We start from the raw sequence: 25,979 nt of genomic DNA on the forward strand, positions 1-25,979 counted from the left end.
TGATGCCAATACACCTATATGTGCCACTGTCCTAAAAGACACATGTAATTGGATAGTGCATTGTGAGCATACATTTAGATTCACATGGAATGACACTAAGCAGTGGACAATGAAAGAGTATCCATTGACTGGCATTAACAGCCAGTGGGCATGAATGAGTGGCAATGCCAGTGAGAAGTTGCATGCAGGTGTGTTTCAGGCAAAGATGGGACAGTGGTTGTTCCAAATATGTTTGAGTGATGAGGATTCCACATTTGGAGTGTCAATTATTCAGTGGTCATGCAAGTGCACACTGGCCGTATCCAAGTTACACTCTGCTCACAGATAGCAAAGATGCATCTGAGTGGGTTGATCAAAAAATCTGGACTCGGCCAATGTGGCAAAGGGGTTAATGGGGGTTCTTGCAAAAAATGCCTGCATGCATGTTTGGTCAGCAGGTGAAAACATGATTCATGATTGATACTGTTTCAAGTTGGCATGGATGAAGTCGAGTAGGGGCTCAGCAATTTAGCTCTGAACTCCATTGATCCAATGTTGGACCTCCCACGCTCACACATGCAGGTATATATGTATGGTGGCCTACTGCTCCAATCCGTGGCTTGATGCAGGACCTAATATGCACTGACATTATTTCACTGAGCATTGAATGCTAGTCACCAGTGTTGTCCACATTTCAGAATGCACAGTTTCAATGTCTGATTTATGTGTGGCTGGCCTTATTGTGTCTGTATGCATTTGAATTCAAATATACATGTCCAGCTGGGTAATTAGGCCTCTGAATCTTGTTGTGAAGGTGAGGATGTACCGAATGAGGGGGAGGAGGAGGAGGAAGAGGAAGATGAGGCACAACCATCCAACAGTGCAGCCTGCGTGATGTGTCTGGTGAGAATCCCCTCGTTTTACAAGCCATTATCAGCGGCCTGCCGACTCGTCTTCCGATGAAGCTGCCAAATCTGATGAGGAAGGCATTGTGAGGTACATGAGGGAGGGTACACCACTGAGTAGTCTGGATGCCTGAAGCTGATGAGTTACAGGAGGAGAGTCAAGAGACCCTGGGCCAGGCAGTGGTGGTTTTGGTGTCTGCAAGATAGCCTTCAACCATCCTGGAACCAGCAGCGGAGACTGCTGTCAGTCGGATGGTTGCAGACTGCCAGTTAATGACACTGCGATGGGCCCAGGCTTCAGGATCCTGGCTTGGTAGGCCCAGCACACTAGGTGGATGAGTGCCTATCGGACACTCAGACTAGGAGGAGTTGCTGCATGCAAGTTTACAATGGGGTGAGGCCCTGCCGGAGATAGCCAGGGATATTAATCACCTGGCCAAAAATGCAGTCTCCTCAAATGCTGTACACCCTGCCAAACTCCACCTATTGTGACAGGAGAGGAGAGAGGACATGCAACAACTGAGGCAGACAATTTGCGATGATGCTTCTTCTATGAGACAATCCCTGCATGAGTTTATGGCTTCAAGGGTCTACTAGCAGCAGGTGATGGAAACCTTGGAGGAAACCCTGCATGTAGAGATGTTGGCCTCAATGGAATTCAGCCAGCAAGACACAGATTCCTTGAGGCAATGTCTGCATGATGAAATATTTGCAACAAAGGACATTCACCGGCAAGAGATGGATTCCTTGAGGCAATCTCTCAATAGGCGATGCCGGCCTCCCATCAAGGTCTACCTCCAAGGCCTTTGCCTCTCTGGGTAGACGCTTCAGACGAAAATGCTATCAGAGAGAAACTCCCTCTTTCCAGAGCCCCTCCACTGCTCTACAAGGAAAGCCCACCAGGGCTTCTCAATATGACAATGGAACATCTGCTCCCCTTTAAGATGGCCACTGACCAAGACAAACCACTTTGAGCAGCTTCAACCCCTCTGGGTGCCCTGCCCCTCTGAGCCTCTGATTGGCCCCTCACACTGCCAATTGCTGACACTAGCACAAGCTGGCAGGTGATGCTGGTCTCCCATCAAGGCCTACCTTCAAGGCCTTTACTTGTCTTGACCTATCAGGCAAGGGACAAATGCCCCACTCTCATATTTTCTCCATATCCCCCACAGGATCTCACTACATCCTTCTTCCTCCCAGCCCTCATCCCCCCATCTGCTCACTTACCCATAAAGAGCCTTTCCACTACACCTTTACTGCATAAGGAACAATCGCTGTTCGAGTCCAGCCTCCTCACAATGAAAGGTAAGCACACTGCTTGTGCCACAAGTTGCAATCTGTCATCCCTTCTTCTCACCTGCACCCAATCTGCTACTCTTCTCCCCAGCTACTTCCTACCTCCATTACTCTCATGGACCCCCTTACCCACAATTATCGTACCTCCCATCGACTCACAAGTTTGGCACTCTCCCTATCATGCACAACACACTCACCCATTTTGTTTACGATGTTTAGCCAACCAATCTACAAATTGAACTCACCAGTGCTGCCTATGCCCACATTATTCCTGCCTCCCCTTGCTACCACTCTTCTGCAACCTAATCCCAACCCTCCTCCTTGTATCACCAACATGGGCAGCACAGCCATCCATCCACCCAAGCTTAATTATTTCTTATCCTTCCTCTATACTCCAAGATGCATCCATCTGACACCTCCCTCCCTCTATGTATATAATATCACTATTGTGCTTTGACTTCTTAGGACAGTCAAACTATGATCCTGCACCATACTTGCACCTTCATCCATTTGTGGACAACACCCCATCACCAGCCTCGCCAGATTCCACAGACTCTTGACTCGCACTATAGCCCTCTGTTCCTCCTTACCACCAGCACTCTACCACCCCTTAACCCTAAGACACCCGTTGCTAATCCTGATAATTCCATCCTCAATTGTGCTATGTATGTGCCCATGCTACCCACATCCAAAACATTGTTGTTACCAACCAAATAGACACCATTACAATCACGGAACCATGGCTCCATTCCAATGCTGATTCTGTCCTTTCCTTGGCCATCCCCCCAGGATACACCATATTTAGAGCCGGATGCCCTCTTAAAACATAGGGTTCTGCTGAATTCATTTTCGAAGTGGAATTACCGATCAGAGAAATCCCAGTCCCACCCATGCCAGGCTATGAAAACCTTCTAATCAAAATGACATAAAATCCTACCACTACTATTACTATCTTACTTATTTACCACCAGCCTAACCCAAAGGTACGCCTGGGGCAGACATCTTCCTGCTTCTCACTCTGCACTTCTCATCACACCCTCCAGTAAACTCATCCTACTTGGCAACTTCAACCTGGGTTTAAACAGCCCTTCTGATACTAAGGCCACCACCCACACTACCTGTCTCTCCGAGATGAACCTTTCACAACTAGCATATACACCTATCCACATTAAAGGTAAAACCTTAGGTTGTATCCTGACCATTAATATTAATGTCACCATCAGAGCATTCAACCCCCTTTCCTGGGCTGATCACTCTCTTATTGAATTCAACATCACCAGAATACTTCCAATCCTATTAGGCCACTCACATGTTTTCTTGTTCGCAAAACTCACAAACTCACTGAAGACACCCTAGCACTCACCCTCTTCAACTCCTCAACACCCACAAACTTACTCCTAATGACCTGCACTCTCATCTCATCACCTATAACCAGACCCTTCTGAAAACTTTGGATGTTCACGCCACCTGGAACAAAAAGTACTAAAACAGGCCTGATAAACTAACAATTGGTTTACAGTAGAGCTGAAAACAGTTCGAAAAAAATAAAATAAAGCATGCCCTAGAACATCTTTGCAAAAATGCCCTACCATAGCAAACAATGAAGCCTTTGCCGCCACTGCTAACCTTTACAAAACGTCAATTATATCTCCCAAGGCCAACTCCTACACCACTAGGGTCTCACAAGCTGGCTCCAACTCCAAAGAACTCTTCTCACTCTTTAAAGAGCTGGAGCACCCTTTCCCACCTATCTCCTTACTCCCATCAGACAAATCCTGGCGAACAACCATACAATCAGCACTCTCAGACAAAATACTCAACCTCAGAAACGAAATCATCATCAGAAAACTTCCAGACCATCCCCTTGACTCCCATAAATACTTACCTCGATTAACTCATCAACATCACTCTCTTTCAATTAATTCCAGTCACCTCTACTGAAGTCACCAATATCATCAAGCATCTAAAACCATCTAATTGCAAAGACGACTCTTGCCCAGCTCATATAGTTAAACTATGTGAACATATAATTTCCCCTTCCATCACTAAACTCATAAATGCATCTTTAACTCTAATACAGTCTTGACCCAACATCAAAGAGGCCTGGATCTCACTTCTAGTTAAGAAGCCCACCCATGATCCTGCCCTACCCACCAAATACAAACCTATTACCACCACCCCCTTCCTCTTAAAAATGTTGGACTAAACTGCCTACTCCCAAATCTAACTCTTCCTTGAACAAAAACACTTACTGGGTATCTGACAATCAGGCTTCTGTCCAAATCACAGCACTGAATCAGCTCTTCTCGACCTTAAGATTCAACTAGGCACTATTGGGGACTCTTGTGATCTTATGCCAGCACCTCACCACAAAGTTCCACTTCCCCAAGAATGTTGCCTCCTGGATGAACTCCCGCTCAGTGAGCATACCTTGAAAGTCTTCATTGGTGACGCTGCCACCAATCCTATTCCTGTCCCCTTTGGTGTCTCTCAAGGTTCCTGCCTCTCACCAACGCTCTATAACACTTGCACAAATCTGCTCTTTGACCATCTAGACAACCTAGATATCGCATATATGAATTTTGCGGGCAACACCCAGATCTTCTACCTATCTCGAGTGACCACACTATAAACTCTGCCACTATCAACCAGCTCTTTGCCATTATACAGAACTGGATGTCAAACCATAATCTCTGCTCCAACGTAGATAAGGATTCTGAGCTTAACATGGCCAAACATGTGAACATCCTCTCATCGTCCAATACCCACAAAACTAAGCTCATTGACCTCTGCAGGTGATTTCTGTTACCAGATAACTGCATTACCTTTGCTAGAGCCATCATAGGCAGTAAGCTGGACTACTGTAATGCCCTACTCATGGGTATTTCTGCCAAGAACCTCACCAAACTTCAATTGCTGCAAAAAGAAAATCCCTAACAGCATCATTGCACCTAAAACATTTGGATCACATCTCACATGCCAGACGTGGCATTCACTGGCTCCATACCAAAGCACACATTCTCTTCAAAATCCTATCCATCACTGACCTTTGCATCTACAACTCTGCACCCGCCTACCTCAATCATCACATCTCCATCAAGTATGCTTCTCATGTGTTATTGTCCTCCTCTGCCCTCTCCCTCCTTGCTCACCTATTCACAAGGAAATTAGCGTGCTGATTTAGGTTCATAGTTACCGTGCCCAATTTATGGAACTCTCTCCCCACCTTAATCAAAAACGAACCATCCTTTAGGCCTTTTTTAGGACACTCCTCAAAACATGGCTGTTCAACAAATATGACTAAAGCCATCTTATACCCTAAATTACTCTTACTCACAGTTACCATGTCTTCTTTACTTCCTCTCCTATTCTGGTACCTGCACTGTGATACACCTGGGTTTGGGCACTACACAAATGTGATAAATAAATAAATAAATCCAAAACAAAATAAATAAACACAGTTGGAGATGTCAAGGATCAGCATGAATAATGTCTCTTTGGCCACTGGCAATATCTATCACCAGGACCTTCTAGCAATTGGGAGCATCATGCACACATCCCTCTCCTGAGTGGGCATGGCTAATGAGGACCAGGCCTTGGCATTGCTTGGTCAGAGTGGACTGTCGCAGGATCCACCACAGGATGGGAGATTAGGTTGATCCACACAGGTAATGCCAATAGCCATGTCCCCACACACCACTATCTTCTTGCCTACCATCACCCCTTCTTCATGCAACCTGGTGTCCATGACCCTTTAGAGTGGCATGGATTTTTACCATTCTGCTTCCCCCTGTCCACACCAGGGTGGGCGTTTTTTTTTCCCTCCATTTATTAACCAGTCCAAGGTGGACCGTATTTGATTTTTACCCCCATCCAATTTTTGTTCACCTTTCACGGTGGATTGGGTAATTTTCATTTTTACTCGGCCAGGATTGACTGTGGTATTCATGTTTTGCACTTGTCCAGTATCGACTATGTTACTCTATGTTTGTCCTCGTCCAGGGTGGACTGTATTTTTTTTTGGGTGGGCCTCATGTCAGAGCCATTCTGCTCTCGAGGGCAGTGAGTCAGCTTCTCCAGGTAGCAAGCATTTACAAACTTGGGGACTGGACATGTGGCCATGTTCATTGGAGTCAACTGATGTGATGGTGTGAACTGCTACAGCCTCCCACATACTGGTGAACAGACCATTCCACATCAATGTGTTAGGTGGAGGTGGTGAAGGATTCATTTTCATGGCTGGTGACATATGCATCCCAATAGTGGCATGATATGGGTACTGTCACTAAAGATGTGAGTTGTCCTTCATAAATGTGTGTGTGCATGTCTCCTAGATAAATTATGCATGTGATTTGTGCTACTGGTTGCACATCCAGGACTTGATATTGATATTGATGTTGATATTTTATTTCTATCGTGCTCACACACAAGTGTTTCAGAGCGGGACAAGACAAGGGAAGGGGAACAGGGGAGAACAAAAACAACAATCTTACTAGGCCCAGTGACATTGAGAACGCGCAAGTGCAGGGTAGAGGGGGATGGGTAGAAGTGCATGGAAGGGGGAACAAAAAGGAGAGTGCGGAGCGAGGAGGAAAAAAACATAAATAATAATAAATGAATAAATAAAAAGGCAACAAACAATGGGAGTGCAGCCAGCAAGTGGCAAGTGCTGGGTTTAAGGCAGCAGGCAGGGTAGGTCTGATAAGTGCAGGAAGAAAAGGGGAGAGCTGTATGGGTACAGATACAGACCCCAGTGCAAGTGGTGGCCCGGAGGCAGTGCTTGCGGGTGGCAAGATGAGCAGGTACCTGTGCCCGGAGGACAGAGGGTGGCCAGGTGCATGGTGCCGAGGGAGAGTAGAATGAGCAGGGGAGAGGAGGGGAGAAGGCAGAAGCAAAGAGGAAGGTCTTGAGGTGCTTCCGGAACTGGAGATGGTTCTCCTCAAGTTTTAGAGTGGCAGGGAGGCTGTTCCAGAGGGAGGCCCCAGCCGAAGACAGAGATCTACCCACAGGTTGTTTCTTTGAGAAACGACTGACCCTGAGGGAGTTAGAGGTAGAGGAGCGAAGTGCTCGAGATGGGAGGTATTTGCAGAGTGATTGCTGAAGGTATGTTGGACCCAGACCCCAGAAAGCCTTGTGGGCAATGTAGAGGGTTTTGAATTTAATCCTTGCATCCACTCGGAGCCAATGGAGAGATTTCAGAGCTGGAAACATACGATCCCAAGGCTTGAGGCCAAGGACAAGTCTTGCAGTCCTATTCTGGATAAGTTGCAAAGGGCGGAGAGTAGAGGCAGGTAGATTAAGAAAGAGGCTGTTGAAGTAGTCCAACCTAGAGAGAACCAGAGCTTGGGAGACAGTGAGCTTCTGGGGGAATGAGAGGAAAGGAAGAGTACCTCTGAGGTGGTGCAGTAGAAAGTTTGACTTTTTGATACATCAGCGATGTGGGTGGAGAAGGAGAGTGTGGAATCAAAGGTGACACCAAGGTTCTTGGCCTCGCAGGTGGGGATTGGAGGAGGGCCAAGGGAGGCCGGCCAGAGAGTGAGGGGAAAGGAAGGTGATGGTGTGCCAATGAGGAGTATCTCCGTCTTGCTGGCATTCAGACAAAGATCGTTGGTGGCAAACAATCTTGAATGGCAGTTAGGCAATCGGTGATGAGAGAGGTGGAGGAGGTGGCCGAGGGCATCCTGAAAATCAACTGAGTGTCGTCCACATAGCACTGGAAGTTTAAGCAGAAAATGGCAATAAAGTGGGCAAGAGTTACCAGGTAATGGCTGAAAGGGTCGATCAGAGAGGAAAGAGGTCAGCCAGGCCAGAGCCTGATCGGTGATGCCCAGGTTATTACAAAGATGGTTGAGCACGATGTTATGGCTGACCGTGCCGAAGGCAGAGGAGAGATTTAGTAGGATGAGAACAGAGGAAATGCTAGACTCAAGGTTGGAAAGCAAATCTTCACGGATGTTCAGGAGAGCAGTTTCCGTGCTTCTGCCAGATATGAAGCCAGACGGATTTTCATGGAGACAGCAAATAGAATCAGAATGAATATTAAGCTGAGAGATGGCCAGTTTTTGAAGGAGTTTGCCCAAGAAGTGAGTAATGGAAATTGGGCGATATTTGGCCGAGCAAGAGGGATCCACTGTGGGTTTCTTGAGGAGAGGATGCACACGGGAGTGCTTAAGAGGGGAGGGGAAAGATCCTGAGGCCAAGGAGTGGTTGCAGAAGTCGGCAAGGGCCGGATCGAGGGTATCAATGTGGTCCTTGAGAGTTTTAGAGGAACAGGGATGAACCTGTTTTGACAAGACTTTCATAGATCAGACTTGTCTAGTGACCTCATCAGGGGAGAAGAGAGGAAAGGAAGAGAAGGAGGGTGGGGAATGGGTGGAGGAGCGTCAGTGAGTACCGACGGAGAGGGGAGAGGAGAGGGAGTGGAGGAGAGGGTGGACAGGATGTCCTGAATTTTTGAGATACTGTGTGAGGCCAGGGCATTGCAAAGAGCCTGAGAGGCAAGGAAGGGGAGACTTGATGGTTTGAGTCAGTCTTCCCGGGATGTTCATATGGACATTTTTTGTGTGAATGCTGATGCAGTAGCTTCTTTCTTGTGTGGCATTATATTTGCACTCCTGTCATATCAGCCTTGCATGTCATCTCCTGACATGTATCATGTCGAGTAGCCACCGCTTGATCAGGAGTGGACTGAGCCATAGGGATGTCTGGTGATTTTACAGTAGGCCTCTGCTTGCTGGGTCTCTTTTGTGTGGTATTTCCACATTTTCTCATGGGAAAAGGGGTGGGCTTGTTGAGGGAGTGCAATATGGGTCCACTCTGTTAATTATTACCAGGGCCTCTTTTGATTCCCAGTCGACCCCTGTCCATGATGCATGGGCATGCAAAACACGTGACTCTCATAATCCACGTAGGTGGATGATCCAGATGACAAGTATGCACGTGGATGATGTGTGAAGTATGCAGTGCTTTGCTGTTGTGGTACAGGTTTTGGGGTCCTAATTGTCTTTATAATGTGTCATTTGTAATGTTGCAGCTGTGTTACCATTGATATTATCAGGGACTGTTGATAGTGAGGGGTGTGTGACTGGGGTGACCGGTACACCTGAGGCATGGGCCTTAGGGAACAAATGTGTTGAGTCAATTATACCAGGGGCTGGTTTTGCCATGTCTGGATTTTTGGCTGTGTGACATGGACCTTTTGCTTCCAACTTGACATGAGTGTGGCTGTGGTTTGGGCACCTTATGTCGAGGATACCAATCTGTTTGCTGTGTACTTTGATTGCTATGGGGCACACACAGTTTGGCAATCCAAGAGAGACATTCTCAGTGTGCTGTTAAGGGCAAGCTGGATTACAATTTGCATCATCGAAGGTCATCAGTATTGTGGCTTCACTGAGTGTGTCACACATGGTTTGCAATTCATGTGAAGTAGGTTTGTACTAGCTGGTTGCATGTGTCCTGTCACTGTGCCTTTTGTCCTGTGAAGGGAATGGGTAGTGCCTATGGATGAGGATGGAAGCCCTCCTGCATCTCTACTGCTATAAAACAACGTGTGGCAAAATCATGCAGGACACAACATGCCAGAAATATTTTGCATACTATATAGAGGGGGTGCAAATAGCAATATGCCACGTGAGTGGTCAAGGAAGCGGAAATGTTACTTGAGCACTGTGTTCGCTCCACTCTGCCCCTTGTGGATATGTGTGCTGCACACCTTACCTGGGATGCTGGATTCTGGATCGGCGGGAGCAGGTTGGCACTATCTCCCGAAAAGCAGTCTATGTTTATTAATTGCATGTATTGTTGTTTCTTGTGTGCCTGTGAGTGATGTAACTGCTTGGGTGTGTGTGATCATTGATAATCACCCACAAACCAGCTGTTGCCAAATGTTCACAATGCCAGGGCCTGGTATATGCGTGAATAGCACAAGATGTAGCTGTCATGCGTGCATCCTGGGAAATTGGCATTAGCATGCATGATGCGTCCCGTGGCATCACAAATCACCTGCACATTGACTGAATGACAATGTTTCCTGCTGCAATAGATATGCTGCGAATCTCGGGGGGTTTGCTGCGCTACAGAGGTGCAGTTGATGTCTCCCAGTACCCGGGGAAGTCTGCAAATGCAGTAATTCCACGTACACTCTCTGTGTTGCCTGCAATGTGCATGGCATGTCAATGTGCCTATGCACATATGCTAGGATGCAGCGCAAGACCTGGTGGAGGCACCTTAGTTGTGTAGGATGTAAATTGCCCCCGAAGATGGCTGTGGAAAGCAGGAATGATCCAGTGGCCAGGAAGTGTAGGGCTAATATTACTTTAACCAGAGGTGTCACAGCTTGTGAGCAATTGGTATGTGATACCAGGCCATTCTTCCAATCCCTGGCCAGGTGTAAGATGACAAAGGAGGGAAGCGATATCTGGCCTCCCAAATAGGATCATTCATGCATGGAAGATTCTGGCCCGCTTCCTCCTCTTCCTCCTTCCATGTTTGAATATGAGTGCTAGCAATGCAGGATCTGCCATTGTGGCAATCGTATATTCACTGGGCTTGCCTAGCACTTTTTTATATGTGTGCTTTCATTGCACTTTGTGCTTTGCGATGAGTGAAGGGTAGCAGTATATTTGTTTGTCTTTGGAGGCAGACAGTGCAATTGCTTCTGTCAATAGGGTTTACTTAGTTCTAGATGGGGCATGTTGTTTTTTTATGCCCCATTTTGTTCCTCATTTTCCTCCTTGAATGGGGATTTTGCTTGTTCCTACCCCTATTTAGTTCGTTGCACTGGTCCTTCCCACGCGTCCAATTTATGAATCAGGTAATGACATTTAGCACAACCCAAAGTGTACTTTTGCGCCACGCTAAACCTTTTGTAAATGAGGCCTTTCATTTCTTGCACTAGTGCAGTTTTTGCTTTAATGCTTGCTGCACAGATGCAAAACGTCTGTAATATGGCCCATTGTGTGTCTTTTGGGGCCGAGCTCTTTACAGTTCCAATGTGATGGAGGAAGCTCCTATCAGATGTACAATGGTACAAGGATAACAGCGAGACCGACAAGAGGAACTCGATTTACAAATGACTTCAGATACATTAATGGAATGTCTGTACAGTGTTATAAACATCTTTGAGATTTGATGAAGGAAGACATGATTCAAATTACTTCGGATTCTCTGATCATGAAACAATTGCAACAGAGCTTCCATAGGTCAGTTAACACCAACAAAAGGAGAACCGTGTGTTCAGCAACTGGAGGCCAGTGTCTGTATTCTTTTAAAATTATCAAATGTTGTCAGATATTTAAGTCAAGCACCGAAAACATTGATTTAGAGCCCATTACCAAAGCAGACGAATTTGAATGCAACCACGGGTACTTGACAACAGTCTTTTATTTCGGAGATGTGGACTGTTTTTAAGTTGATTTGTTCCTTATTTCCTGGAGTGGAAAATATGTTTGCTACCGTTCAGCCCTTTCTCTTTTGTAGTTCGATGTTTGTAGTTTTCTAAAAAAAAAAAGCAGTGGTGGACAGAGCAGTCCTTTTCACAAGCAAAGAGAGGAGTGGTAATTGTGTCCTTTGAATGCCACGCATTAATCTCTGTCGGTGAAACCCTTTTTAAATACACTCAGGAAACGTTTATTCGGGTGTTAGGGTTGTGAAGGTGTGCCCTGTTACAGATGTTGAGACTATGGGCCTCATCACGAGTTGGGCAGTAATGCCGGCGCTAATAGCGCTGGCGCTATCTGCCCTACCGCCAAACCCACCGGCGCTATTAGCGCCAGATCACGGGTTTGGCGGATTTGGAAATCCCCATTCCCCATTGAGCCCATTCGGGAATGCCCCGTTCCCCATTGGGCTCAATGGGGAAATTTCACGCTCAACCACCGGCGGATTTCCCGCCAGCGGTATGAGCGCAAATTTTCGGTGGATTTCCCCCCAGCTCAGAGCTGGGGAGAAATCCGCCAAAGCCCTTATTTGGCGGACCCTTAAATCCAGCGCTAATAGCGCTACCGCCGGATTTAAGGGTTACCGCCAAACTCGTGATGAGGCCCTATGTTGGTTAACTATGATATGGTGATATGATATGGCATTTATAACGCGCCTATACACAAGTGTTTCAAGGCGCGACGAAGCAAGGGGGGGGAAACAAAGAGAGGACAGACAACAATCCTACTAGGCCAGGTGTCATTCAGATCACGCAAGTGCATAGGAAGGGGGAGAGGAAAAGTGCGCGGGGGGAAGGGAGAGGGGAAAGTGCAGTACATGGGAAAGTGGAATAAATAAGATAAATAAAACAAATGAAACAGCCAGCTAGTGGCAAGTGCAAGGAAGTGCAGCCGTAAGTGCTGGTAGGGGGACTGTTGGGATACAGAAAATGGTCCCCAGGTGCATGGGTTGCCAGGGAGGCAGTGCATGTGGGCAATCGATGGGGCCTGGGCCAGATATCAGAAAGAGTGGCCAGGTAACCAGTGCAATTTCAGTCAGCAATTCAGCAGGGGAGGAGAGAAAGCAGAAGCAAAGAAGAAGGTTTTGAAGTGCTTCCGGAAACAGAGATGGTTCTCCTCGAGTTTCAGGGAGGCAGGAAGGCTGTTCCAGAGAGAGGCCCCTGCCGAAGAGAGTGATCTGCCACCAACTCGTTGCTTGGAGAAGCGACTAACCCTGAGGGAGTTGGAGGCAGATGAGCGAAGAGCTTGAGAAGGAAGATATTAAGGAAGAGAGAATTGAAGGTATTGCGGCCCCAGACCCCAGAAGGCCTTGTGTACAATGCAGAGGGTTTTGAACTTAATCCTCGCAGCCACTGGGAGCCAGTGCAGAGATTTCAGTCCTGGAGAGATACGATCCCTGGGCTTGAGGCCAAGGACAAGTCTCACTGTCCTGTTCTGGATAAGTTGCAGAGGGCGGAGAGTGGAGGCAGACAGATTTAGATAGAGGCTGTTACAATAGTCCAGCTCAGAGAGGACCAGGCTTCTGGAGACAGTGAGCTTCTGGGGGAAGGAGAGGAAAGGAAGAATACCTCTAAGGAGGTGCAGTTGCTAGTGTGACTTCTTAGAGACATCAGAGATGTGAGGGGAGAAGGAGAGTGCAGAGTCGAAGATGACCCCAAGGTTTTTAGGCTTGCAGGTGGGAGTGGGAGGAGGGCCAAGAGAGGCCGGCCAGAGAGCTGCAGGGAAGGAGGGAGTGGGTGTGCTGATGAGTAGAATCTCAGTCTTACTTGCATTAAGGCAGAGGTCGTTGGCGGCACACCTTTCCTGGATGGCAGACTGTCAGAGATGAGGGAAGGAGAGGAGGAGGAGGCTGAAGGTAGCCTGAAAATGAGCTGGGTATCATCCGCATAGCACTGAAAGTTGGGACAGAGAGCAGCGATGCAGTGGGCAAGGAGTGCCAGGTATTGGTTGAACAGCCAGTGAGAGAGGTTGGATCACTGGGGGACACAACAGGTAGAGAAAAAGATGTCAGAGACGAAGGACCCAAGTTGGTCCTGGGAGGGTCGGTCGGAGAGGAAAGAAGTCAGCCACGCCAGAGCCTGACCAGTGATACCCAGGTTATCACGGAGACGGTTGATCAGGATGACATGGTTGACAGTGTCAAAGGCAGAAGAGAGATCAAGCAAGATAAGAACGGATGAGGTGTTAGGGTCAAGGTTGGTGAGCAGGTCTTCACGGATGTTCAGGAGAGCAGTTTCCGTGCTTCTGGCAGCTCTGAAGCCAGACTGATGGTCATGAAGACAACCAACAGATTCAGTGTGGAGATTGAGCTGGGAGATGGGCAGTTTCTCCAGGAGCTTGCCCAGGAAGGGAGTGATGGAGATTGGGTGATAGTTAATTGGGCAGGAGGGTTCGGCAGAGGGTTTCTTCAGAAGAGGGTGCACAAGGGAGTGCTTCAGGGGGGGAAGGAAGACTCAAGTGGCGAAGGAGTGATTAAAGAAATCAGCTAGGCAGTGACTAACACGCAATTTCATCCTGCTCCTGCTTTCACACTTTGGATGTGAAGCTTCACAAAAGCCTGACACACTGAGAAACCTTATTAGACGGTGGGTGTTTCTTATCAAGCTTAAGTGCAGGTTTGAAGTAGGGAAGAGATGGTATTAAACGTGTGGTATTTTCTGGGCCGGTGTAGAACGTGTGTGGAGGACATTTGGACAAAGTAAAGTATATGTTTCAGAAACTGCTTTGGCCGCATGTTCAGATGTTGTTGTTGTTTATTTTGCTTCAATAGCCCTTCACACCGAAGCGCTTTACAATGTTTTGTGTCTTTTTGTGGCAGAGTTCTAGTAGTCAATTTGCATGTAATTCATGCAACAGTGCATTCTATGTGCACTATTATGCAGTACTTGTGTGTGCCTCCATCCCAGTGTTGACATAGGTTTTCTTTGGGAGATGGCATGCAGCAGCTGGAATGGGTTGCGCCTTCACCGGCGGAGCCATGCTAGGCAGGTCCACAAGGTAACTGTAAAGGGGTGGCTCACTGTACACAGATCTCACTCCTAAATGCAATGCACAGTGCTTGTCAATGCGTGTCCCTACAGTGGCTCTACAGCAGATTCGATGTGATTCTCTGTATATTCCTGCTCTACTGTATATAACACCCTGTATGTTCTCTGTATTATATGTATATTGCCTTACTGTCATACGCAGCTTTGTAACATGGTCTGCGGCCAGAAGCCTCCGGACCGGGCACGCACTATATATGAATAAACAATTACACTTACAATAAGCAGATGGTCATTGAAGGAGGGGTCCAGGAGGCGGTACCTCGGCATATTTAATTATCTTATCCTTCTCCTTGGCCCCAGCTTGCTCTCATACTCCAAACTCAGCTGCCTGGCTACCTCAATTACAAAATATTGCTAATGAATTCATGATCAAATGAAACTCTGCACTACGCCCTACACGACGTATATGACTATTTCGTTAACGAAAATGTCGAATTCAAAAATCACGCATTCGAAATGCCCATAACGAAATAATCACGTACATGACCCCGGCCCTCCATCCACCCACCCTGCACCACCTACCCTTTGAACTTACATCCTGCTCTTAACTCACCCGTTGTTCCCCTGCATGGCTCTGCCCCAGCAACGCAAGTTCCACCTCCGCATTGAGGGGCGGAACTTCTGCCCAGGATTCGTTTAAAAAAAAAAATCTTACTTTTTCCCACGCTTTCATTTACAGGAAGCAGGGGGCACCGCCGCACCCCCTACTCTCCTTGATCGCCAATATGGTTTTACGTTTGTTTTGTCTCCCAAGATCGAATTCAACATTTTTGGTCGTTCATTTTTTCTCCAAAATTTTCTGTGGCATCCCGCCCTACATAGTACGAAGGAGACGGTTTTTGCAGACTCTCCTGTTGACATGTTTACTATTGTTCTTGCACGAAAAATCAGGCCCTATGTTGTCTCTCATTTTTCAAGCTGCCCTGAGGAATGTCAACATGTTCTCTAGAAGGTTTAGAACCCCTATTCTGAGGTGCATATAAAACAAGAAAAGTGTTGTTCCATTGGGAATACCACTTTTCTAAATTTTAATAGCACCATTTTCTGTTAAATAAAGAACGCGGCAGCCTGACATAAACCTCGACTAATGTATATGCCTGATTTACAGCCTGGCAGCATCCATAGCAACTGCCAGTAAAGCAGGGCAGCCATCGTGAGGGGATTGTCCTTGCAAGCACCTCGTATTGCATGTTAAAAAAAAGCAGTTAAAATACGGTACCTTTGAAGGGTCGTTTACAACTACTGCACACGTTTTCTTTTCTAATCAACTCAAGCCATTTCCCGCACAGCAGCACCACGTTTCTAACTTACTGAAGGCTCAAGGACACTTTTCTAAATCTGAATAGTGTCAGACTTTAGAAATCCTTGCAGTGACACTGGTGCACACGCTGCTCCCACAATGACAGATTTTAGGAGCTTTTGCTGCCGTAAATTAGCAACAGCTGTTAGGTGGGACCCTCCCATGTGTATTGCCCCTTTAAGGGGATGTGTCCCTCCCATGTGTATCGACCCTTTAAGATGGGCCATGACTGTGTCATTGACCAAATTAATAAAGGGAGCCCCTGCAGGCACGTGAATCAGAACGGCTCCGAGTCCGTGTCTCATTAAGGATGTAGGCTGCAGGCCTACACATGGCGGCCCAGGCCTGCAGGCCCTGTTGCCATGGGACCCGCGTGCCAGGACGGTGGCAGAGGTCCGCATGGTCAGGAGCCTGGCAGGCTGTGCCCTCACCCCGATGGCGTTCATGTCCCATAGCGCCAAGGGGCCTGCCGGATATCCATGGCAGGCCCCAAAATCCCCCACAGGCACTGGGCCTGTGGTCTGCTGCGAGGAAACAGCACCTGGGGGCGCCTGCCGGATGGCCATGGCAGGCGACCCCCAACAACAGCCCACCTCCAATCCTTCCGCTCACCTCAGAATTGAGGGCAGAATGTTAGCCTTCCGCACCCCGATTTTCCAGAGCTTAGTGTTGGGCCCTTAGTGAGTTTTGCCTATTTTGTTCTGCTTTTTCTACCTTACTTTTTCTGTTGTATTCAAAGTTTTCAGATAATTGTGGTGTGGATTATTCAATAAAAAAAGCTGCAATTCATGTATCCATTCTTTGCCGCCTGCGCAGAAAGAACATGGACTGATTATCATGTTCTACCTACCTAAAAGATGTTTATATAGCGCCACTCGGCCAAAGGCCTCAGGGCGCTCATGCTATGAATGGAAGTTTTCATTTTTTTTCCTGAATAAGTGGTTTGTGCAAATGGTAATTTATCATCTTGGTAAGAATTATGAGTTGTTTTTTAAAATGTAATTTTGGAATTTGTAATATGTTTTTCAATTAATATAAGCAGTATTTCATAAGGACTTTTATACTTCAAAATATGTCTCTTTCTATTCAAGTGCTCTATCCTCCCTCTCGTCCCTGTCTCTCTCTCTCGTTCTCTCGGTGTGCTCTATTTTCCCCTCATTAGGACCCTGGCGTTAAGGGGTTAACGGCGCCGTAAAAGGTGTCGGTGCCGTTAAACCCTTAACGCCTAAATACGAGGTCCCTTTGCGGCTCCCGACCTTAGCGGCTGGTTTCGACCAGCCGTTAAAGTAGTGACACGCAAAGGGACTTTCAAGGTAATTACGGTACCGCAATTTGCAGTTCCGTAATTACCGCCTTCCCCAGGCCCATTGAGCCCTATGGGCCAAAAATGGGAATGGGGAAGGGCCAATGGTAAATGGGGAATTACCGCCCCGCCAACCTTGGAATGGGGCGGTATTTCCCCATTTACCATTGGCGGACTCGTAACAATACCGGCAGCAACCATGGTGCTAATAGCGCCATTGGTTACCGCCGGTGTTGTAATGAGGGCCTCTGTATTTCTGACTGATCTTTCTCTTTTCTGTGCTTCAGACAAGACACAGGAATACTTCAAACTGTTCCCCCTGTCTCTTCCCTTTTCACTCCCATCCACATCTTTTCTCTTTATGACAGTGCTTCCTGTCTCTCTTTTCCAATAGTTATTTGGCTTTGACTGTCTCCTCTCAGAATTTAGACAGCAGTTACGATGCACTAGTGCACGTCTATAGATCACAAGATCAGTCACAGTGAGTGTGTATTCAGGGACCCTAGGCCTCCGCCTATATATTCTCTAGGACCTCCCTTAGGGTCATAGATATAGGGCCTCTTTACAAACCGGCTGATCCGGTAACAACAGTGCCAGTAGGCTTACCAGCACCGTTGTTACCGGACCGGCAGAGTACAAGTTTGCGGGTCGGGTGCTTTTCCACCCACCAGGTCTGACCTGGTGGGCGGAAAGGCACCCGCTGGCATACTTTGACGGTAGCACAAGCACCATTATGAATGTGAATGGTGCCGGTGCTACCGTCCTCCCCATTCCCATTGAGTCCTGTGGGGAGTTATTGTTTCCGACGCCTGGCTTCAGAGACCGCTGGAAAAAATACACAACTCCGGCGGCAGCCTTTCATTTTTACCGGCACGACTACCGCCGGAGTTGTAATGAGGCCCACGGTATATGCACTCCAACTGTAGTCAATATTTAATGTATTCAAACTTTAAACCTTAGTCGTTAATCAACAAAAAGTGCAACGTTGTGCTTGTAAAATGTTTTTGTATGTAAGATATATGTAAATAGCACAATGCCATGAAAGTAAAAAAGTGCAGTGCTTAGTGGCCAACATAGTATGGTCGACATTATAGTACCAAGTAATGTATAACCCATATATAATGCACATATGTAATATCTTTATAATGATAATGCTGTCAATGAAAGGTAATTATAATATAATTACCTGGCTTGATATCATTAAATTGCGCATATTACCCAGACATTCGTCTTAACCCTGCCACTGCATTGTGGGGCTGAAATTATCTCACATGCATCTACAAATTAAGCTTGCGACTAACGTGTCTACCCACAATGAATTGCTTTGTTACTCTGAAAGGAGGCGAGCTTCTAGGATTGGCGACTTGGTGGCACTGTGGCATATGCGTCTTGGTAACAGAAAGGGACCCTTCCACCCTTAAATGACAGGATGATGGGATTTTGTTCTTGAATTTCTTAATTACATATTGCTGAGGCACATCATGTGTTAGTTTAATTGTGCATTAATGGCTGTGGCTACAATGGAAAAGCATGCACGAGATGCCATTGGAACTAACTATTTTCTGCAATAGATACTTTTGCATGTTAAATCAATCATTCACCACTTCACAGCCATAGTACAAAGGCAAGCATTGCGTGACCAGGGCTAACTTTTACCTTATGTGCCATAACACTTCTGCACCTCAGTTTGCCATTGCCTCTCACAGTGTCTCTATATCTCTCTCTCATATTCTCTCTCTCTCTTTCTCTCTCTCTCTCGCTCTCTCTCTCCCTCTTGATATGATATGATGGTCTATTTATATATCGCCTATACACAATGTGTTTCAAAGCGCTTCCCTTGGGAACAAGGAAACTACAATGACATTCATACATGCCATGAACACTAAGGATGTGAAATTAACTACCATACAAGAATGTGAAATGAACTATCCTACTCGGCCCATCAACATTTCAGATAGTGCAAGAGCTGAGACATAGTTAAGGAAGGCAGGGGAGAGTGGGATGGAAATGGAAACAGACAGGCGACTACCGTACTAGGCCTGAAAACATTTCTGGTAGAGCCGGAGAAAACAAAAGGTGAGGGAGAGGGGTGCAGATAGTGAGGGGCAGAACAAAACAAGCGACTATCTACTAGGCCTGACGACATTTCAGATAGTGCTGGAGGGGGGACAACAAGTAAGGAGAGAGGGAGGAGACAGACGAGGTTCCTATCTTTCTCTCTCTCTCTTTCTCTCACACCCCCCACACCCCTGCCCCTGCTCACCCTGCACCCTCTGTGCCCCCTATTTGCCTTCCTGCTCCTGGCTTGAAAATGCCTTCATAAATGATTATTGGTATTTCCTCAAGACACTCTGCAGACTAACAAGGAAGACTCCAGGGGACCATGTGGAGCTCTCCAGGGGATCATGGGGGCAGGGGGATTTGATGGGAATTTGATTTTGCACAGTGAACAGTGACCATGTTCATAAGACTAGATAGTTAAAATATGTCACATTTTAAAGGATATCTTTCACTGTGTGAAGATACTTAAAGTGTCCCAACACGTCCTAACTGTGGTGCTGAAAGAGCGCTCGCTGGCGACCATGGTAAGTAGTGAACTGAAAGAGATCGCCATTTTGAAATGCTCTGCCATGGCATGTTGTACATTGTGGATTCACATAATTCATCTATTTTGTATGGCTGCACAAATTAGGCCAAAGAAATATTTTGACCGAATTTAGATTGCCACGTCTTCTACAACACCAAGCCTTTAGCCGGGTAAGATTGGGCCCCTATAGGGCTCTCCTCCTTGTAATAACAATACTTGACTTTATCGAATGCAACACACTTTCATATCCTAATGAAATTCTGTTGTGTCTATTCAACTCGATACAAACAGATTACCACTCGCTCTTTATGCCTATCCAGAAAATAGGAACTCCGCCAAATAACCTTTCTCCCCATAGCTTTGCTCCTATGCACGTATTCTCTTTATTAATGGTATCCAAAATTTGACTGCATCCGACTACATACAGACTAGGGAGTCCTTCTTTGCGGGATTCCTCCTGGCAAATCTAGACATCTCTCTATGCCAATGGACATTCAGTGTCCTCCTGCCTGGTGTTTGCATCCCCCATACATGGAATGGTGAGTGCACTCTGTCCATTGAGGCTCTAAGGTAACTCTCTCACCCTTTAATTGAATTTGACAGGGTTCTCACTGAGGAAGGCGTAATAATGATACATCGCCGAAACGTCCACTAAAGTTGACCTGCTTGATAAAATACTGGGAATTACACCATGGATGTCTTCTACATTTTTTGATGAACGAGGATTTATACCTATTTGACAGTGATGAACTTATTTGATTTTCGCTGTTTTACATCCAAGTTTCATTGATGAATAAGGACTCAGACCCTTTGAATATTGATGAAAATATATAGGACCTGCTTTTATTGAATTATATGCGTTCTGAAAATGTACTCTCTGCACTGTTCAGTGCACAAACCTCCTTTCGTTGATTCATAGAACAGACTTTGCGTGCCTCTCAGGAACCTGGCAGTGACAGGTCCGTCAAGGCTTTGCATGCAGTCAAGCGCTTTGCGTGACACTCCACTCAAAGTATGGGACGTGTCTACGCAGAGAAATGAATAGGGGGTTGGACATGCATGTTTCCCATTTTCTCAGCAAAATGAGGAAGAACGTGGGTGTATTGAGGGACAGGACACGCAGTGTAATGGCATGCCCAGTCAAGCACAAACCAAACCAAATTCATGGAGTCCAACGCGCAACCTCACATTGGGAAAAGTTACACGCAGACATTTTGGACTCACCGCCACATGATAGGAGGCACAGAGAACTGTGCACAAAGGATCCAACGTGCAGAGGTAGGGTTCACATAGCAATTTAGGGGTGATGGCCTATAGTTGAGGTGCTTGCTGAAGTTAGGGGTGTGCGTATGCAGATTAGCAGGGTGCAGATGTAATTTACAGGGGGGTTGCATGTAGATTTACCAGTGGCCGAATTGAGTAACGTGACAAGCAACGCATTTTTTCATGGTGCATTTTGAATTTACAGGGGACCGTATGCAATGTCACCTGGGTGCTGCTTTGATTGCATGTGGACGTGCTGCCGTAATGATGGAGTGCTTGAGGCCGGGGATGCAGACTGCATAAAGGTTAGTATATGTGGCTGGATCTGCTTTGTGTGGGGGTGTTTTGTGGACATTCCTGCCGCTACTTGTGCCTAGGGTTACTTTGGGGTTGGAATTCCATGAATTACGCAAAAAGCACATTTTGCATGCAGGAACATGCAAATTGGTTTTACGCGCAGAGTACTTTGCTGGGTCCATGTCCTTTTTCAATGAATTGGGCCCAAAGGCTCTACCCCTTAATCAAATGTACTCCTAATTTACTGGCTTCTATCTCAATTAAGGAATTGTTTTGCATACCCATTTCAAAGACTTCTACCCCGTACTGCAATTAAGGAATTGTCTTCTGCACTTATTCAGAAATGTTTGTAATTTTTTTTTATCATGCTCAAAATTATAATATTCACTAAGTGGCCGATTCACGGAATTACACGAAGAAATCACACAATGGCCATGTGCCGAAAAAGGCCATTGTACGATTAAGAAAATCTGTACGCAATGCATATTCATGGAATTGTTCCCACAAAGTAACCGTATTCACAAGTCCAGACTGTAACGCCCCTGAACTTCGACATAAAAACAGGAAACTGCCAGATGAGCTACCTTTGCACTCTCAGGTGCAAATACATTCACCCTTCAAACAGTGATTGGGGTCCCCCGTAAGCAGGCCTGTGACCCGGGGAGCATGTGCGGGGTCCCCCGTAATGGTATCCAGCACCCCCACAACATGCATATAAACAATTGTAACTCAGCAATAACTAAGGAAAGGTGTACCTGCGCCCCGCGACAAAGCAAGCGCGCACCCCTACACTACATCGGAACCCTGCTGGAGTACATGGACCCGAAAATATGACATGTGATCCCACCTGCGCACTGAAAATCCTACATACAATTGTACTTACACTAGCCTTCGGTTGGTGGATCCTATGAAGGACTTGCGTGGGCATATCCCAGCCAAGACGTTGCACGATCGATTCCATGAATACGTCTCTTGCCACAGGCGGTCCCTCAGAACGCCCACTTCTTTGCAAGTTATTCCCCATTTCTGGTGTTCCACCCCCTTGCCAGCCCACTGCGCAGGCCGCTCCCATGCACTGCTCGGAGTCTCACGCAAGGCACTCGACGGTTTGCAAAGGCGTGCCAGGCCAGTGCGAAATCCACGCACATCCAGGAAAAGGCCTGCACATTTGATTCCATGAATCAACAGAGTTGGGAGCGCAGGTTGGGCACAAGTAGCCTATTTTCTGCACAAAAAATCAATGAATCAGCCCCTTACTGTATTGTCTGCCTCATGATCTTGTTTGATGAAAACGTGTCTCTCTGTGCATGTTGCCCTCAAATCTGTGCATTAAATGTTTCCTATAAATGATGTATATTGTGTAGTCTATTATGGGTTAGAATGCAGGGAATATTTACTGATTTTTTTCAGGGGAGGAGTTACATGCACTTGATCTTTGATTTGTGGATTTTACTTGTTTTAAATGCATCCGGACAGATGATGAAGATATTTCAATCCGTGGGGGATGAGGGAGCCAAGGGCTTGTGGTCCTGATTCATGGAATTTTATACACAGTGACTTTTCACGGCAAATAGACAAAACCCTGATTCATGGAACAGTGCTAAGTGTCTTTTTGCCATGCAAAGTTACTTTGCACTGTGAAAACACACTTTGTACTGTTCTGTGAATCGGGGTGTTTGTTGGTAGTGCAAAGTCACTTTTCAGCAGTGAAAAGTCACCTTGCACTGTGCAAAAAATTCCATGAGTCAGGCCCTGTATAGGAGAACCAAACAGCAGGTCATTAACAAGGGGGCAGAGGTGGGCAGAAAAAAGGAGAACGGAAGTAGGGTATGTTCATAACTATGCCCATTAAGCTGTGTTCCATGCCTAACGATTGGAGGGACTGGTTGGGACGGGGAAACAAAAGGCTGGATAATGGTAGTTCTGAATGTTCACACCTAAGCAAATGTGGTCACATTCCAGGCATGGAAAGAGGTGGTTTCGCAGCTGAGGAAAAAGAACAGGGATTTGAGTCCATCTTTCATTTCCATGGCCTACGAATTGGAGGCCTTGTGTGGAGCATTGGAGGCCGGAAGTCAGTGGTTTACACTTATAAAAAGTACAGGTAATAAGAAGTACGGAGCCAGTCGCAGAGTTAGGATCAGTCTGTGCAGTCTGTGCCAGGACTTGCCGGACATTAGCAAAACAGAAAGGTGATGGCTGGAAGGTTTTGAATAAATCATAACCACGGGCAAAGCTCTGGGCAACCCTCCAGACCATCGTTTTTCAGCCTGCCAAGCCATTACAGAAGGGGAAAAACCATATGCAAATCAGGCTTGGTCCTACCCCTAAAGGGGCAGTCCAGCTCGAACTGCTAGGTCACATCCCTTCTGCACGAGACCACAAGCATCCCCAGACAAGTTTCAGCCTTGTTGGGCGTCATCAGTGAGGAGTAGCTTGGGTCTCTAGGCCCGGCAGACTCGGGACCCACGTCTGGGTATACCCGTCCCACTCGGGGTGACTTTAGCAAAACAGAAAGGTGATGGCTGGAAGGTTTTGAATAAATCATAACCACGGGCAAAGCTCTGGGCAACCCTCCAGACCATCGTTTTTCAGCCTGCCAAGCCATTACAGAAGGGGAAAAACCATATGCAAATCAGGCTTGGTCCTACCCCAAAAGGGGCAGTCCAGCTCGAACTGCTAGGTCACATCCCTTCTGCACGAGACCACAAGCATCCCCAGACATATTTCAGCCTTGTTGGGCGTCATCAGTGAGGAGTAGCTTGGGTCTCTAGGCCCGGCAGACTCGGGACCCACGTCTGGGTATACCCGTCCCACTCGGGGTGACTTTAGCAAAACAGAAAGGTGATGGCTGGAAGGTTTTGAATAAATCATAACCACGGGCAAAGCTCTGGGCAACCCTCCAGACCATCGTTTTTCAGCCTGCCAAGCCATTACAGAAGGGGAAAAACCATATGCAAATCAGGCTTGGTCCTACCCCAAAAGGGGCAGTTCAGCTCGAACTGCTAGGTCACATCCCTTCTGCACGAGACCACAAGCATCCCCAGACATGTTTCAGCCTTGTTGGGCGTCATCAGTGAGGAGTAGCTTGGGTCTCTAGGCCCGGCAGACTCGGGACCCACGTCTGGGTATACCCGTCCCACTCGGGGTGACTTTAGCAAAACAGAAAGGTGATGGCTGGAAGGTTTTGAATAAATCATAACCACGAGCAAAGCTCTGGGCAACCCTCCAGACCATCGTTTTTCAGCCTGCCAAGCCATTACAGAAGGGGAAAAACATATGCAAATCAGGCTTGGTCCTACCCCAAAAGGGGCAGTCCAGCTCGAACTGCTAGGTCACATCCCTTCTGCACGAGACCACAAGCATCCCCAGACATGTTTCAGCCTTGTTGGGCGTCATCAGTGAGGAGTAGCTTGGGTCTCTAGGCCGGGCAGACTCGGGACCCACGTCTGGGTATACCCGTCCCACTCGGGGTGACTTTAGCAAAACAGAAAGGTGATGGCTGGAAGGTTTTGAATAAATCATAACCACGGGCAAAGCTCTGGGCAACCCTCCAGACCATCGTTTTTCAGCCTGCCAAGCCATTACAGAAGGGGAAAAACCATATGCAAATCAGGCTTGGTCCTACCCCAAAAGGGGCAGTCCAGCTCGAACTGCTAGGTCACATCCCTTCTGCACGAGACCACAAGCATCCCCAGACATGTTTCAGCCTTGTTGGGCGTCATCAGTGAGGAGTAGCTTGGGTCTCTAGGCCCGGCAGACTCGGGACCCACGTCTGGGTATACCCGTCCACTCGGGGTGACTTTAGCAAAACAGAAAGGTGATGGCTGGAAGGTTTTGAATAAATCATAACCACGGGCAAAGCTCTGGGCAACCCTCCAGACCATCGTTTTTCAGCCTGCCAAGCCATTACAGAAGGGAAAAACCATATGCAAATCAGGCTTGGGAACAAGCCTGATTTGCATATGGTTTTTCCCCTTTTGTAATGGCTTGGCAGGCGAAGAACGATGGTCTGGAGGGTTGCCCAGAGCAATGCCAGAGGTCAAGATTTATTCTAAACCTTCCAGCCATCAACTCTTTTGTTTTGCTATTGTCACCCCGAGTGGGAAGGGTATGCCCAGACGTGGGTCCCTTGCCTGCTGGGCCTAGAGACCCAAGCTACTCCTCACTGATGACGCCCAACAAGGCTGAAACATGTCTGGGGATGCTTGTGGTCTCGTGCAAAAGGGATGTGACCTAGCAGTTCGGGCTGGACTACCCCTTTGGGGGTGGGACCAAGCCTGATTTGCATATGGTTTTTCCCCTTTTGTAATGGCTTGGCAGGCGAAGAACGATGGTCTGGAGAGTTGCCCAGAGCAATGCCAGAGGTCAAGATTTATTCTAAACCTTCCAGCCATCAACTCTTTTGTTTTGCTATTGTCACCCCGAGTGGGAAGGGTATGCCCAGACGTGGGTCCCTTGCCTGCTGGGCCTAGAGACCCAAGCTACTCCTCACTGATGACGCCCAACAAGGCTGAAACATGTCTGGGGATGCTTGTGGTCTCGTGCAAAAGGGATGTGAC

This window comes from Ambystoma mexicanum, chromosome 10 (genome assembly GCF_040938575.1).
Source record: "Ambystoma mexicanum isolate Mex_15411 chromosome 10, UKY_AmexF1_1, whole genome shotgun sequence".
Taxonomy (NCBI): Eukaryota; Metazoa; Chordata; class Amphibia; order Caudata; family Ambystomatidae; genus Ambystoma; species Ambystoma mexicanum.